Source organism: Schistocerca nitens, chromosome 7 (assembly GCF_023898315.1).
Source record: "Schistocerca nitens isolate TAMUIC-IGC-003100 chromosome 7, iqSchNite1.1, whole genome shotgun sequence".
In the NCBI taxonomy this organism is placed as follows: Eukaryota; Metazoa; Arthropoda; class Insecta; order Orthoptera; family Acrididae; genus Schistocerca; species Schistocerca nitens.
The window spans coordinates 455029616-455046716 of NC_064620.1; the positions used below are offsets into that span (position 1 = coordinate 455029616).

The following is a 17101-nucleotide window of genomic DNA, read 5'->3' on the forward strand; positions in this document are numbered from 1 at the left end:
TCACACTGGGAACGCCGCTATGTATCATTCCGCGCCCGTCTCCTATAGGCGCGCCCTTAACCTTCCTGTCCCGTATTTTACATCTTTCCTTCTCGAATTTATGATTTGACATCTTTTCTTTGGGCCCAAAACCGGTTTCCGCGTGAATCCGGCCCGTAACACACGCGGTTTTCAGTTTTCCATTTCGTCTCTATTGTGGAAATTCCGTGCCATGTATCCTCTGCCGCGCGTCGTATAATTTCCTCTACCTCTCACGCGACCTCTCTGAATCGTGTTTACACGAAATCTATCATTTTCATGTCGTTCAGCTTGGTCATTACTTTCTCGCGAATAATTGTTGTTATTATGGGGACGAGACTCGCGATTTCTTCGCCAGTGATCTTCATCCTCGACCCTTTCCAAAAAGGCAGAAAAACTTTTATGGGTACTCCCAACATATCGTTTAGAATCCTCAGGCAGTTTCTGCCAAAGAACCCAAACGATCTCGGCTTCAGTCCTTCTAGCCTTCAGATGTATCAACTTTCTGTACCATGATTCGCAAAATTCTTTCATGGTTTGCCTACCTCTGATATCATACAGTCTGGCCATTAGAAATTCACGCCACAACTGGTCTTGTTTCTGTTCTGACCAGTATTCGTCAATAAATTTTTGTTTAAAGCTTTCAAAAGACATATGGTTTGTATCTAGATTCAACCCCCACCTTTTTGCTTCTCCCATTAATGCACTGATCACAACATTGATTTTTTCGTGGTCAGACAAATATTCAGGAAAATTTCTTTCGCAATTCTTTACAAAGTCTAGGGGGTGCCATCCGTTATGTCTCTTTGCAGGGTCGAATTTTTCTTCGCCCTCTAATATTTTACTGAAAGGCATTTTTTTAATAAAATGTGTAGGTCCTGATTGTATTTTTCTTTCCAAGTCATACATTTTGCCTTGGATTTGTGAAGTGTTATGTTCACACTTCTTTTCGCAAGTAACAATCTGTTTGGTTAATTCTCTACTTGTTTCTGTTACAGATTGTTTAATCTGTGCAAATGCCACGTTACATTCTGTTTGTATTTCGGATTTAATACCGAATACCTTTTGTCCATTTTAGTACTGACTAAGGGTTCTATTTGATCTTGAATTTTAATTACTTCAGTGTCAAATCTTTCGTTAATGTCATCAATTTGTCCTTGTATGTTGGCAATATTGCCACTGAAGACAAGAATCTCGCTTTTGAGGTTTTTAATTTCATTACTCACAATGTCAACTTTTCCGTCAACCTTCTCGATTTGTTCACTAAGATTCTTGCTTTGTGCTTACATTTGCCGACTTATGTCACTACCCTGTGCTGCTATTCATGCATTAATATTGTCACTTTGTGATGCAATTTGTGCCTTAATATTGTCATTTTGCGCAGACAGTATTCTAAGCAAGTCAGTCAGGTCTAGTGTCTTCTCACTTTTGGTTTCTACTGCATTTTCGTGTTCAAATCCTACAGCCCTTTCTGTTTTTGGTGATTCAAACATATCCCGCGATTCATTAACATAGCCACTGTCTTCCACAACATCGCTTATATTGTCTTGCTTAGTACGAGCGACATTCATAGCTTCTATCTGTTTATTGATATCAGCGTGGTACCGTACGTAATTTAATTCGCGCGTAATGCCATCTGATGGTGTGCTGCCTGAACTGCTCTCGATTGCATTCTGTTCTCGCGTGTCTAGATTTATTTCTAGTTTCCTGTCCATTTTAGCTATTTTTAAGTACTGATACCTTTTATTTTCAGTTTAAACTGAACTTTCACTATCCAGTCTGTCAAATGATACACAGGTTCGTGCCGCTGGACGTTTTATGTTCACTCTATGTTTGTAAAATGCTAACTACTTATAATTTTTTTCGTCTGTAGGTGCAAACTGAACAACGTCCTGTCACGCGGCGCCACGTATAACACTCCTGTCTGCTACTGCTATACCATAACCTCGAAACTGGAGGCAATTTGCAAAACAGAATTATTTTGTTAGAGTAATAATGGTATAGAGCAACAGATCAGTGTTACCCTCTGAGAGGAATTTTGTTATGTTGACCGTGTTGTGCCTAACGGAGGTGGCTTTTCGGAAGTGAAAGTCAGAATTACGTAAATATTTGAACAGTAACAAACAAAATTTTGCCTAGCTATTCTGTTTATAGAATAAGGAAAACGGTCGGCAGCCTAATTAGGCAAGAGAAAGACTAACGTTCTCGTTTAAGGAAGTATATATAAGTAACTATAACGGATCAACACAACCTATACTTTGCCACACGCGAGTGCAGTGAACTCTTACACATACATATGTTTATGGTAAGATTGGAACTAACAGAGCAGCAGAAACAATTTGCAAAATTATAACAGATACCGAAACACACTATTACTTTCAGGGCTTACACAAAGTGAATGGTCTTTATAACATTACTATTAATATGCACTTCTAATACACAAGAGAGACAAACACTTAGCAAACATGAGTATATAACTTTTCACAACTGCAGCTTTCTCACTTTTACTACAACGAAACACAATGTTGACAAAACTGCAAGAAACTGACTCACCTTTTAGAATTTACTACAGACAACAATGTGATCATTTGCTTTATAAGCCTCAGTCTTAAGAACTTTTAATTTTGAAGTTAGCAACAGCACTTTAATAAGCAGTTTTAATAGGAATACTTTCAGCAAACAACCTCTACTTTAACTCACTCTCTTGCCACATTAATTTTAACTTTCTTTTTACTATGTTGAAGAGGCATTAATGAGCAAAATATTGGGCTTTAATGTTCTTTTAGTAAGGACACTCGGATATCACTTTAGCTCAAACGGAGAGGAACCTGAGAGGTGTTATGATGAGGAAAAAAAATTATGGTAGGTACATAAATTCAGATAAAATTTACCTTATATTTGAGCACACTAACACATCCATTAAGCTGAACCTTCACTGTACATCATTATAGGATTACGTTACAGTGATTGCGCAACGTGGTGGCAACTGCATGTTGGTAGGTGGATTCGCAGACAGAATTGCTGGACTCCGTCATTTCTTGGTGGCGACGACAGATACAAATTCCAGAATAGTTCCAGCTATTTATCCATCCATCCGAGGCATTGGAAAGCGGCAGGAAAAGCCTCTCTCGGAACCAGCACAATATGCAACATTTACATGACAGTGCACAGTTTGGTAGCTCGTCCCCGACTCGTATCTCGTCACCGATTGGTAGCTCGTCCCCGACTGACTATCAGTTCCACCTTTTCCACCTGGGTCAACCACAATTTGCGCGCGCTACACAGTTCCGTTCCCGAGGGGAACCACTACACCTTTTACATGCAAACTAACTAAGAACTCTAAGTGAGGATCAGCGGTTTACATAACAGTAAACAATCATTTTAAAGAAAACAGAACGTTTGCACATATATAAATTTCTACAAAAAATTATTCACACAAAATTACAATTATATACAGTAAGTTTTGTTCCCTCCAAATGGGACAAAGCATTTAAACGACTGATATACTAAATTGCATAGAACCAAACCATGACATCAAAGTTTGTACAAAGAAAGGAATATACAGTTTTATGTTATCGATTCAATCACACACATTTACAGAAGCTCAGCGATGTAACATTAAATGAAACAAAAGCGAAATAAATCAGTACAACATTAGAGCTATGGTGTTACAAGTTTCCTGAACGATTAAAGTACTCAGTAGTAAAGCAGCCTTATAAAAAGGGACAAAAGGATAATGCAGAAAGTTTTAGAACTATTTCTATGCCATCAGTGTTTGCTAAAGTTATTGAAAAGGCTGTGTATGTAAGGATAATTGATCATTTTATGTCACACCATTTGCAATCAAATGTACAGTTCGGCTTTAGAAGTCGTTTAACAACTGAAAATGCTATATTCTCTTTTCTCTGTGAGATACTGGATGGGTTAAACAAAGATATAGAACGCTAGGCGTATTTTTGATTTAATTAAGGCGTTTAATTGTGTTGATCACAAAATATTTCTCCAGAAGTTGGACCATTACGGAATACGGGGAGTAGCTCACAACTGGCTCACATCTTACCTTAGCAACAGGCAGCAAAAGGTCATTATTCACAATGTTGATAATTGCTGTGATGTGGGGTCTGAGTGGGGTCGAGTCAAGTGGGGGATGCCCCAGGGATCAGTGATGGGGCCACTCCTGTTCCTTATTTATATAAATGATATGACCTTTAGTGTTACACGTAACTCTAAAATATTTCTGGTTGCTGATGACACTAGCTTGGTAGTAAAGGATGTTGCGTGCAACATTGGCCCAGTTTCAAATAGTGTAGTTCATGACCTAAGTTCATGGCTTGTAGAAAATAAACTAACGCTAAATCACAGGAAGACTCAGTTTTTACAGTTTCTAACACACAATTCAACAAAACCTGACGTTTTAATTTCACAGAATGGGCACATGATTAATGAAACTGAACAGTTCAAATTTCTGGGTGTTCAGGTAGATAGTAAACCGTTATGGAAAGCCCACGTTCAGGATCTTGTTCAAAGACTTAATGCTGCCATTTTTACTATTCGAACGCCATCTGAAGTGAGTGATCGTTCGACACGAAAATTAGTCTACTTTGCTTATTTTCATTCGCTTAAGTCGTATGGTGTTATGCTTTGGGGTAACTCTTCCCATTCTAAAAGGATATTTTTAGCTCAGAAGCGGGCGGTTCGTGCAGTAAGTGGTGTAAGTTCACAAACCTCTAGTCGACCCCTTGTTCAAGAGTCTGGGTATTTTGACATTGGCCTCTCAGTATGTATATTCTTTAGTGTCATTTCTTGTTAACTATATTAAGCAGCTTTCACTCAGTTAATACTCGGCAGAAACCAAACCTGCATTTGGACCGGACTTCCTTAACTCTTGTGCAGAAAGGTGTGCAGTATACTGCTGCATCCATTTTCAACAAGCTACCGCTCTAATTCAAAAATCTTAGCAGTAATCCACGCGCTTTCAATTCGAAATTGAAGAGTTTCCTCATGGGTCACTCCTTCTATTCTGTCGAGCATTTCCTTGAAAAATTAAGCTGATTCTTGTTGTATTGTTGATTGCGTTTACTTAAACTTATGGACTGACTTTTTTCGGGTTCATAAGCGTTTTATTTTTGTCTGTTATTACTTTTATGTTGTAATTTCATGTACTGCATGTTCCGTGACCTTGGAGATTTGCTCCTCAATTTGGTCTTACGGAACTTGACGTGTAAATAAATAAATGACTTTCCCTCTCCTCCGCTAGCCAAGATATAATTTCGTCCACCTACATGTGCTGCATCAGTCATTACTGTAGGATCTAGCTGTTGTACTCTTCAAAGAAATGTCTGAATCTGAATCTGTCTCCACAGTTTTCTTTCTTTTTTGTATACTTACGTCAGCTCTGGTCGCAGGAATAGCTTTCTGGCTCCCTGCTTTTGGCCTACTCTGTTTTAGATTCGAAGATTTTCCGTATCAGCAATGGATTACTGCTGGAGGTGTGGCCTCCCTCGGTTGTGTCCCTGGCGGATACGAAGGGCAGCAACCCGCAGTACACCGCTGTGTGCCTGGCAACTGGGTCGTAGGCAACCGTGTGTCACTTTTCCCGGTTCGTGCCCCTTAAGCGATCTCAATAGTGGGAAGACGATACGCCAGTGTATTTATGGCGATTTTCATGTCGGTAATAACGATACCAATGTAAGGACAACACAACACTGAGTCACCGAGCAGATATCACTTTTATAAATCAACTGTACCATGTTTTAGAAGCGGGGTGACACATTTAAGAATTATAGTGACTGCTTAATAATTATCTCTGTGTAATAAATAAGACAATAATGAATTATTCAACTGGTGGAGAGCAATTTTCTGTGTATGTGACACAAATTTGGTAGGTATCTAGTAAATATTTGCGAAAGTGTGGCTAATGGTTCAAATGGCTCTGAGCACTATGGGACTCAACTGCTGTGGTCATAAGTCCCCTAGAACTTAGAACTACTTAAACCTAACTAACCTAAGGACATCACACACATCCATGCCCGAGGCAGGATTCGAACCTGCGACCGTAGCGGTCGTGCGGTTCCAGACTGTAGCGTCTTTAACCGCTCGGCCACTCCGGCCGGCGGAGGTTGTAGTGGAAGAACGAATTATGACTGACTGTTCCTAAATAGTGGCAGTATAACTAACAGTAGGAACGTTTGTGATAGATTTGGTTTTTGTGAATAGGCTGGGTGTATCATATTTTGGAAAGAATTGGCTGTATAAGTTTTAGGAAACCTTACTCTATCCTCATAATTTCTTTTTGATCTGATCATACGCTGCCTCAGTCTCATCTGCTGAGCTAGTACTCATATAAAACTGTACAGTTGTATGTAAATTGAAGGTGGAGAGTGAAGGAGCGAAAGGAAAGGGAAAGGATCACTGCTGTCAGCTGCATTTGGACATTACGTGGAATCGGCGGCGACGAGTGAAAATGTGCACCAGACCGGGATTCGAACCCGGGACTTCCTGCTTACTAGACAGGTGTGGTAACCACTGCGCCATCCGCGACACAGTGTTATCGCAACTGCATGGACGACCTAGGCACGCCTCAGGGCCGATCGACATTCCCATCGAGCACCACCTATCCGTAGTCCCTTTCTATTATACTCCCGTTCGCTACTTAGAGATTCCCACAGAAGGTCAGACGTAATTTTTGTATCCGTATTGTAGAAGGTGAATTCATTTCCCAGCTAGGCTTTGAAAAATTTTGAATGTGTGGTGTCTGTTCTTCCGAACATGTCCGAAAAAACAGACTCCACACATTCATATAATCTGTACAGTTGTAGTAGGTGTTGGCTTTGTGTCTACCTTGGCTACGAGGCAACGATAATGCGTTCGCTATCTTTTTTTCGTGATATGGCAGCATATCGACACTCTTCTTTTCTCGTTTGTTATTAGACCTACTCCGTCATTAACCCTATTTGATTTCGCATTTATAATCCTGTACTCACCTGACCAGAAATCCTGTTTCCTGCCACCGCACCTCACTTATTACCTAACCTCAATCTACGAGCTCTCATTTTTAAATTCTCTAAGCAACCTACCAGTTTCAGAGATCTAACTTCCATGTTCCAGACTCACAGAATGGCCGTTTTGTTTTTCCTGATCACAACATCCTCCATGGTACTCCCTGCGAAGAGACTCGAATGCGGTACTATTTTACGTTCAGAATATTTTACTCAACAGGGTACTACCATCGACAAGCAGCACAGTAGAGTTCCAAAAATATTGGTCCTTGCTTTCAAGGATTCGCTGTACCAACACAGCAAGACCATGTTGCCTAATAATACAAAGCCAGAGTAGTCTCATCTAGACTGTTGTCCCTGCAACTACAGAAAAGACTACCCTCTCTCTTCAGGAACCACGGGTTAGTCTGGTCTCTTCACAGTTACCCCTTCAGTCTTGTTACTCCGTCTACAGGCAACAAGTGGCCCATCGGGACCATCCGACCGCCGTGTCATCCTCAGATGAGAATGCGGATAGGAGGGGTGTGTGGTCAGCACACTGCTCTCCCGGTCGTTACGATGGTTTTCTTTGACAGGAGCCGCCACTATTCGGTGGATCGGTCGAGTAGCTCCTCTATTGGCATCACGAGGCTGAGTGCCCCCGAAAAATGGCAACAGTGCATGGCGGCCCGGACGGTCACCCATCCAAGTGCCAGCCACAACCAACAGCGCTTAACTTCGGTGATCTGACGGGAACCGATGTATCCACTGCGGCAAGGCCGTTGCCTGATTACTCCTACAGTACAGCTATTTGTATCATGAAGGCATGCTAGTAACCTCACCTCAGTAAGGTCGATGGTTTTTGGGTTCATCAATGCCTCTCCACAAATCCTCATAAATTTATTGCAAATCACTAACCCTTTTAAAACTGAACAAAGAAAAAAACGGCATTAGCTTGCCATTTATTGTATTTTACAAAACTTATCGATTTCAGTTAAGTACATATACCTTCTTGGTAGGCTGCTCCAGCACTACCCCAGCCGCATCAGCATGCTCGTACCAAGCGCAGGTTGCGTAGGCTGCCCGTCAGATGACCTTAGTGCACTTCTTATGTGCGTGCGCTAGCCACTTTGGCCACGCCTGCCCGTGGGCTCCCGTTTCATGTAGCACTCTCGCTTATGCTATAGCCTCGCTGCCAGACCGCCCACGTATCACCTGTTCACCCACTCAGTCTATATTTTATGTGTTAAGTTAATCCGAGACAAAAACAAAAGAGATGTCTCGTGAGTCAGTTCTGGTACTACTCATTTAAATTGGACAATGACTTCATACACTTCATTGTTCGCATGTACCACATTTTATAGTGTGTGCTCAGTGGACAAGGATTTGGAGTAGTCCAGCAAACGTGAGATCGTTGCTATGTTTGTTGCACTACGAGCTTCATTTCTGATTCGTTCATACTAGAGCAAAATTATCATACATATAAAAAAATTACGAAGTTAATGGGAATCCAAACGAATTTAACGATTTTGTTTGATAACAATACATAGTTTGTCATAATCAACTGTCGAAATATGATTACCAGTAGAGTCTGTTAATAGTGTGACTAAACCTAGCTGTATTTCAATGTGCCTTTCTAGTTACTTTGTTGGTGTGGCCATTCTGAATGTTCCATACGTGTTTCGCATTTTACTTTGAGGTTTTTGCAGTGGATTTGATCTGGAATAAAAGAGTTCATACCATAATTTTTGTATTAATAAAGTATTACTTACAATTACTCTTTTTCCTGACAGATGACAAGAATCGATGATTTTGGCGGGCGAAAAAATAACTATAAGATATAATTTAGTAATGTAGAAACTATACCGTAATTTTCTGATCTATAAGGGTCGCACATACAAATAAAACTGTATTATTTCAGATTAAATCCACTGAAGATGGCAGTACATATAAGACGAATGTGTCTGGAATACGAATAGAACATACTCGTATAGATTTCTGCAAGAAAATGGCCTTTGAATTTATGTTACGAGTACCTATTTAGGTAGCTCAGATTCATCATGCTGTTAGTTTGACTTGCTCCTTGGTAAGAGTCCACTAGTTGAAATGTTCGCCCAGCGTGATCTCTAGATATTCTCGTATTTCTCTCTTAAGCATTTCAGAGCCTTCGCCCAGTCTTCGTATACTTTGTTGTTGTTGTGGTGGTTGCGGCGGTTTTTGTGTATCATCAGCATCGACAAGTGCAATGAATATGGATGATACGATACTCTATGGTATTCTGCGGTTTGAATTCACTCTTTTTTTTTTTTTTTTTAGCAGTTGCATTGATTTGATTTTGTAATTGACACTGACAAATTGCACAAGAATTCAACCTAACGTAGTGTAATAATGTTGACTGTAAGCTGTGTTCATATCACTAAAATTACAGATCGTACATCAGAGCTTTTATAATTTTTGTCTTCGATGGATTTAATTATTCTTAGCAAATTGATCATGAAAAGGAACCACAGAATACCACCCGCACATAGCACTGACGTATGCTACCAGAAATATTTTTCTCCGTGATTTGTGCGTAGTTTAATTTTGGCCACATACATCAGCAATGAAATCTTGTTCAACAATAAATGCCATCAGCACTGTTCTTAGAAAATGCAGTCTGATTCGATTAATTTTTTCTTTTATAAATAGAGTTCAGTACCACCGGTGCACATTTCTTTCTTACACATCGGAATATTGAAAGTTTGCAGTTTCAAGTAATTTAAATTTACCGCTGTGATAAAAGTTATGATAGCGGCCAACAAAAGATAGAGGATTTCTTTTTAAATTAAGATTTTCCTTTTCCCAATAAATAGTTAATCATTTAAATTGATGCCACCAATAAAAAAATTATTAAATTTTTTGCAAATTAGTTTAACACAAACCCATGCTATTTTCAACTAGAAGTACAGACGAAGTTGCTGTATACAATCGCTACTAACAATGGCTGCGCTTCTTGCGCCTATGATAAAACAATACAAAATTATAATTAAAAGAGGAAGTGAATTTTCAATAATTAATCATAAATAGTTTTAACGCATTTGGCTCTATTTGTTTTACCAGCAAATGAACATAAAAGTACAATAATTTTACATTAAATGTTTTTCATTTAACAGACCTCAAATCGATTCGCGTCGTGCGTCGGCGATGTACATCAGAAGAAGACGACAAAAGGGTACAAAACAAAAGAAAAGAATGACATAGGTTAACAAAGTATGTGAGACAAATATTGTCTCTGTTTTACATAATTATCATCTTTTTAAGAAATAATTACATAATTGAGTGAATATTATCCACACGTTCATATTCCACTCGTACAATATATATATATCGTGGATGTTATATGGTCTTCAGTCCGGAGACTGGTTTGATGCAGCTCTCCATGCTAAGCTATCCTGTGCAGGCTTCTTCATCTCCAAGTAACCTACATCCTTCTGAATATGCTTAGTGTATTCATCTCTTGGTCTCCCTCTACGACTTTTACCCTCCACGCTGACCTCCAATACTAACTTGGTGATGCCTTGAGGCCTCATAACATGTCTTACCAACCGGTCCCTCCTTCTAGTCAAGTTGTGCCATAAATTCCTCTTCTCCCCAGTTCTATTCTGTATCTCCTCCTTAATTACGTGATCAAACCATTTAATATTCAGCATGCTTCTGTAGCACCATAATTCGAAAGCTTGTATTCCCCTCTTGTCTAAACTATTTATGGTCCGTATTTCACATCCATACACGGCTAAACTCCATACAAATACTTTTAGAAAAGACTTCATGACAATTAATCTACACTTGATGTAAACAAATTTCTCTGCTTCAGAAACGCTTTCCTTGCCATTGCCAGTCTACATTTTACATACTCTCTACTTCGACCATCATCAGTTATTTCGCTCCCTAAATAGCAAAACTCAACTACTATCTCATTTCCTAATGTAATTACGTCAGCATCACCTGATTTAATTAGACTACATTTCATTATCCTCGATTTGCTTTTGTTGGTGCTCGTCTTACATCCACTTTTGAAGACACTGTCCATTCCGTTCAACTGCTCTTCCAGGTCCTTTTCAGCCTCTGACTGAATTAAAATTTCATCGGTGAACCTTAAAGTTTTTATTTCATTCTCCGTGGATTTTAGTTCCTACACCAAATTTTTCTTTTGTTTCCTTTACTGCTTGCTCAAAATATAGAGTAACATCTAAGATAGGCTACAACCCTGTCTCACTCGCTTTCCAACCACAGCTTCCCTTTCATGTCCGTCGACTTTTGTAACTGCCATCTGGTTTCTGTACAAATTTTAAATAGCCTTTTGGTCCCTGTATTTGACCCCTGCCGCCTCCAGAATTTGAAATAGAGTATTCAAGTCAATATTGTCAAAAGCTTTCTCTAAGTCTACAAATACTAGAAACGTCGGTTTGCCTTTCCTTAATCTGTCCTCTAAGATAAGTCATAGGATCACTATTGCCTCACGTGTTCCAAAATTTCTACGGAATCCAAACAGATATTCCCCGAGGTCGGCTTCTATCAGTTTTTCCATTCGTCTGTAAAGAATTCGTGTCAGTATTTTGCAGCCGTGAATTATTAAACTTATAGTTAGGGAATTTTCACACCTGTCGACACCTGCCTTCTTTGGGATTGGAATTATTATGTTCTTCTTGAAGTCTGAGGGTATTTCGCGTGTCTCATACACCTTGCTCACCAGATGGTAGAGTTTTGTCAGGGCTGGTTCTCCCAAGGCTACCAGTAGTTCTAATGGAATGTTGTCTACTCCCGGGGCCTTGTTTCGATTTAGATCTTTCAGTGCTCTGTCAAACTCTTCACGCAGTATCATATCTCCCATTACATCTTCACCTACGTCCTCTTCCATTTCCATAATATTGCCCTCAAGTACATCACCCTTGTACATACCCTCTATATTCTCCTTCCACCTTTCTGCTTTCCCTTCTTTTGCTTAGAATTGGTATTCCATCTGAGCTCTTGATATTCGTACAAGTTATTCCAAAGGTGTCTTTAATTTCCTGTAGGCAGTATATATCTTACCTCTAGTGATATATGCCTCTACATCCTTACATTTTGTCCTCTAGCCATTCCTGCTTAGCCAATTTGCACTCCCTGTCGATCTCATTTTTGACACGTTTCTACTCCTTTTTGCCTGCTTCATTTACTGCATTTTTATATTTTCTCCTTTCATCAATTAAATTCAATATCTCTTTTGTTGCCCAAGGATTTCTACCAGCCGTCGTCTTTCTACCTACTTGATCCTCTGCTGCCTTCACTATTTGATCTGTCAAAGTTACGCATTCTTCTTGTACTGTATTTCTTTCCACTGTTCTGGTCAATCTTTCGCTAATGCTTTCTATGAAACACTCTACAACCTCTGTTTTTTTCAGTTTATCCAGGTTCCATCTCCTTAAATTTGCAATTTCTTCAGTTTTAATCTATAGTTCGTCACCAATAGATTGTGGTCAGAGTCCACATCAGCCCTTGGAAAAGTTTACAATTTAAAACCGGGTTCCTAAATCTCTGTTTTACCATCTGAAACCTTCCTGTGTCTCTAGGCCTCTTCCACGTATACAACCTTCTTTCATGATTATTAAACCAAATGTTAGCTATGATTAAGTTAAGCTGTGTGCAAAATTCCACCAGACGGCTCCCTCTCATTTCTTACCCCCATTCCATATTCACCTACTACATTTCCTTCTCTTCCTTTAACTACTATCGAAGTCCAGTTCCCCATGACTATTAAGTTTTCGTCTCCCTTCACTATCTGAATAATTTCTTTTATCTCATTATACATTTCTTCAATTTCTTCGTCACCTGCGGAGCTTGTTGGCATAGAAACTTGTCCTACTGTCGTAGGCGTGGGCTTCGTGTCTGTCTTAGCTACAATAATGCGTTCGCTATGCTGTCCATAGTAGCTTTCCCGCGTTCCTATTTTTTTATTCGTTATTAAACCTACTCCTGCATTACCGCTTTTTGATTTTGTACTTATAACCCTGTATTCACCTGACCAGAAGTCTTGTACCTCCTGCCACCGAACTTCAGTAATTCCCACTAATCTATCCATTTCCCTTTTTAAATTTTGTAACTTACTTGCCCGATTAAGGGATCTGACATTCCACGCTCTGATCCGTAGAACGCCAGTTTTGTTTCTCCTGATAACGACGTCCTCCTGAGGAGCCCCGCCCGGAGGTCCGAATGGGGGACTATTTTACCTCTGGAATATTTTACCCAAGATGACGCCATCATCATTTAATCATACAGTAAAGCTGCATGCCCTAAGGAAAAATTAGGGCTGTAGTTTCCCCTTGCTTTCAGCCGTTCGCAGTACCAGTACAGCAAGGCCGTTTTGGTTAATGTTTCAATGCCAGATCAGTCAGTCATCCAGACTGTTGCCCCTGCAACTGCTTAAAATGCTGCTGCCCCTCTTCAGGAACCACTCGTTTGTCTGGCCTCTCAACAGATACCCCTCCGCTGTGGTTGCACCTACAGTACAGCTATCTGCATCGCTGAGGCACGCAAGTCTCCCCACCAACGGCAATGTCCATGCTTCATGGACCTTAGTAAGTAATTACTTCGTAATGGAATGGCATCAGCCTAAGTTTGCGTACCACTTGTTTTTCCCTTCAGTTTTCTTTTTTACGTAAACGTGTTTCAGCCCATCTGTACCGCATGAAATGCTTTTAAAAATCTGAAAAATAATCATGACAACAGAAAATTTAATCATACAGTAAAGCTGCATGCCCTAAGGAAAAATTAGGGCTGTAGTTTCCCCTTGCTTTCAGCCGATCGCAGTACCAGCACAGCAAGGCCGTTTTGGTTAATGTTTCAATGCCAGATCAGTCAGTCATCCAGACTGTTGCCCCTGCAACTGCTTAAAATGCTGCTGCCCCTCTTCAGGAACCACTCGTTTGTCTGGCCTCTCAACAGATACCCCTCCGCTGTGGTTGCACCTACAGTACAGCTATCTGCATCGCTGAGGCACGCAAGTCTCCCCACCAACGGCAATGTCCATGCTTCATGGACCTTAGTAAGTAATTACTTCGTAATGGAATGGCATCAGCCTAAGTTTGCGTACCACTTGTTTTTCCCTTCAGTTTTCTTTTTTACGTAAACGTGTTTCAGCCCATCTGTACCGCATGAAATTCTTTTAAAAACCTGAAAAATAATCATGACAACAGAAAATTTAGCCTAAACCTGTTGGTTGTAACAATTTTGACTATTACGAATAGCCATAATTACTAGTGTAAACTTATTTGTAGCACATACTTCCGTTCAAATGGTTCAAATGGCTCTGAGCACTATGCGACTTAACTTCTGAGGTCATCAGTCGCCTAGAACTTAGAGCTAATTAAACCTAACTAACCTAAGGGCATCACATACATCCATGCCCGAGGCAGGATTCGAACCTGCGACCAGAACGGTCGCTCGGCTCCAGACTGTAGCGCATAGAACCGCACGGCCACTCCGGCCGGCCCATACTTCCGTCTTTGCTGTATACTCATCATCTACAACAACTTAATTGTTCTAGAAGACGGGTGAAACAAATGAGACTCGTGATCTGTTTATGTTGGCAGAAACTTTTTTTTTCAGCAAATACTCAAAGATTTCCGATATTGTAGTCTTCATGTACAAGTTCGTCACCTGAAGAGATAATCAGAAAAACACTGTAAAATGATTTACTATTGGCGCTGCAGTTCGTTAGGAAATTGGCTCACACAAAATAATTTTAATTGTTGTACTGTATATATGGTTGTAAACGTTGTTCCACTGTCTTCAATTTGTGCCTGCAGTTGGTAAACCACTGTAGTTTGCTAATGTTCAGGCATTGTAATGACTGACGAGAAGCGGGCTCACACACGTAAATCATGTACCTTAACCAATACGACCACAGTTACATTTCCTGTTTTAAAACATATCAATTAAAGGGGAATGCGAAATGATAACACTTTTTAACATTGGATTTTTCTATTTCTTGAGTTTGCTTTCGGGAAGTCAGTTACGCCTGCCGATTGGAAGTCACAGACATTCTTTCTCGATAGCACAATGGAAAAGTGCAGTTATTCGTCATCTCAAGCTTAATTTAGTGTGAGTTAAGTTTGCGACTTCTATCATCCGCGTCCGTAAAACTTTGTAACAAACGTTCTAAGTACGTTCATCAACCACTGTAAGATCATTATAAAAGTGCGCAAGTCGATAAGAACTGCAAGTAAATTCTCAGAAGCTCGATTTATTCATAGTTTATATTATTTCTAATCTTGGTACGTTTGAAGATATAGTAAAATAAATTTTCGTGACAGATTAAGACATTAGCAAAACAATCGCAGCTTTATTTCGTATCTCTCATTTCCATTATCCTTGCTCTATGAAATCACTTAACGGACTCCCTGTCCCAACATGACTGAGAATCTCATACTCGAAAGCCCACATTTTGTTGTTTAGTGACGACAAAACCTACGGGCAAACTCGCAGTAGTCGTGCAGCAGCTCAAAGATAACCAAAGGCTGAAAAACAAGTACACCCACCATAAGTGTACGCGATACGAGTGTAGTATGTATGTTTGCGTTTCCGAGAACTTTAGATAAAAACGAGTAGAGATCGAGAGAGAGAAATTTACAGTAACTAAATCTCCAGACAAAGGATGAAGGTAACAGCCTTATGAACATAAGCCCTGTGTTTTGTTAAACGAGTGTCTAACGAATTAGAGTGATGTTGCTTACCGACATCTACACAATTTTTGTGACTCTTTTCACGTATGTCGAAGAAGAGAATAATAACAACAAAACCGTGAGTACTTACAGCAGAAAATCTGAAAATGAAACTTTCTAGACTGAAACGGTTAGGTTCTGTTATGCGATTTCCCTACGGATCTAACTGAGAAGCCTGTCTTTTGTCTCCGTTTCTGGAGGACAAATATAGGAGAGGCTATAGCTTGTACATGCAGGGGGTTTCATAACTCACTTTACACATTTCTAGAGGTTGTGGAGGGGACTTAGTACATCAAGTTTTACACAGGAACCCGTGTCCGAAAACGATTCGTTGCCATATTATAAGGAAAACAAGAGCTACTCAATCATGTGCTAGATGTTTCTTACGCAATTCGCCTGTTATGGTAGGCTAGTCACATTCGTGAATGGTAAAATGATATGATGTCACTCGATATCCTCTTTTTCCGTCTGCCTCGTTTTCATGCTTCCTCGTGATGCCTCAGTTGACATCGCGGTGACTAATACTGTAGTAATAGGATGACTGAGTACACGTCCGCAGAGTACTCCGATATGTTGTTAACGTACGGTGAAGTTCGCCGTAATGGAAGAGAAGCTCAAAGTCTGTACCACGAGTACTTTTCAGAGCTTGTATTGTCCTGCAAAATGATGGTCGTCCTGCAGAATGTGTCATCACTTCTGTCTCTAAGCTGGTCGTAGGTTGTGTTCCAAAAAATGAACAGCATAGGGACAGAAATTATGACACTTTCTACAGGACCTGACCAACATTTTGCAGGACAATGCCCAAGCACGTATAGTGCAAGCTGTTACTGATTTGTTTGACTAATTGGGCTTCTAAGTGCTATACCACCTACTGCACTCCCCTGACTTAAGCCCTCGTGAGTTCAACTCGATTTCTAAACTGAAGGAAACACTTCATGGCATTCGCTTCAGAACTGCTACAAATTCGTCGGGCAATAGATCGTGCCGCTCGAACTGTCAACATAACTGGCACTGCTAAGAGTATCCTACGACTTCCATATCGCTGGCAACGCGTTATACACAATGCTGGTGACTACTTTGAAGGTCAGTAAAACTTTGAAACGCGTATCTATTTTGTAAGAGCTGTAAATAAATAATTGCCACTGTTAAAGTTCCAACCCTCGTACATTTATCCCACTGTCAGACGAGATCGTCAGTGTCTTCGTGGAAAAATGTTTGCAGTTGCCTGTGAAACAACGATTGTGCCCACGCGTGCACCTCTTTGTCTGAAGCACATCGATGGCCACGAACATCTTTCTTCAGGGCTCTATGTGGACCCCAAATTTTCCCAAGGTTGTTTAGAGTGCGCTGAAGACGTTTCGGTTGGAA

At 40.2% G+C, this 17101-nt stretch overlaps 2 pseudogenes; one reads left to right on the forward strand and one right to left on the reverse strand.

Moving 5' to 3' along the window:
• Window positions 1-17101, forward strand: part of LOC126195684 (neural-cadherin-like) — a 296356-nt pseudogene that overhangs the window by 10776 nt on the left and 268479 nt on the right.
• Window positions 7665-7782, reverse strand: LOC126196033 (5S ribosomal RNA; annotated as a pseudogene).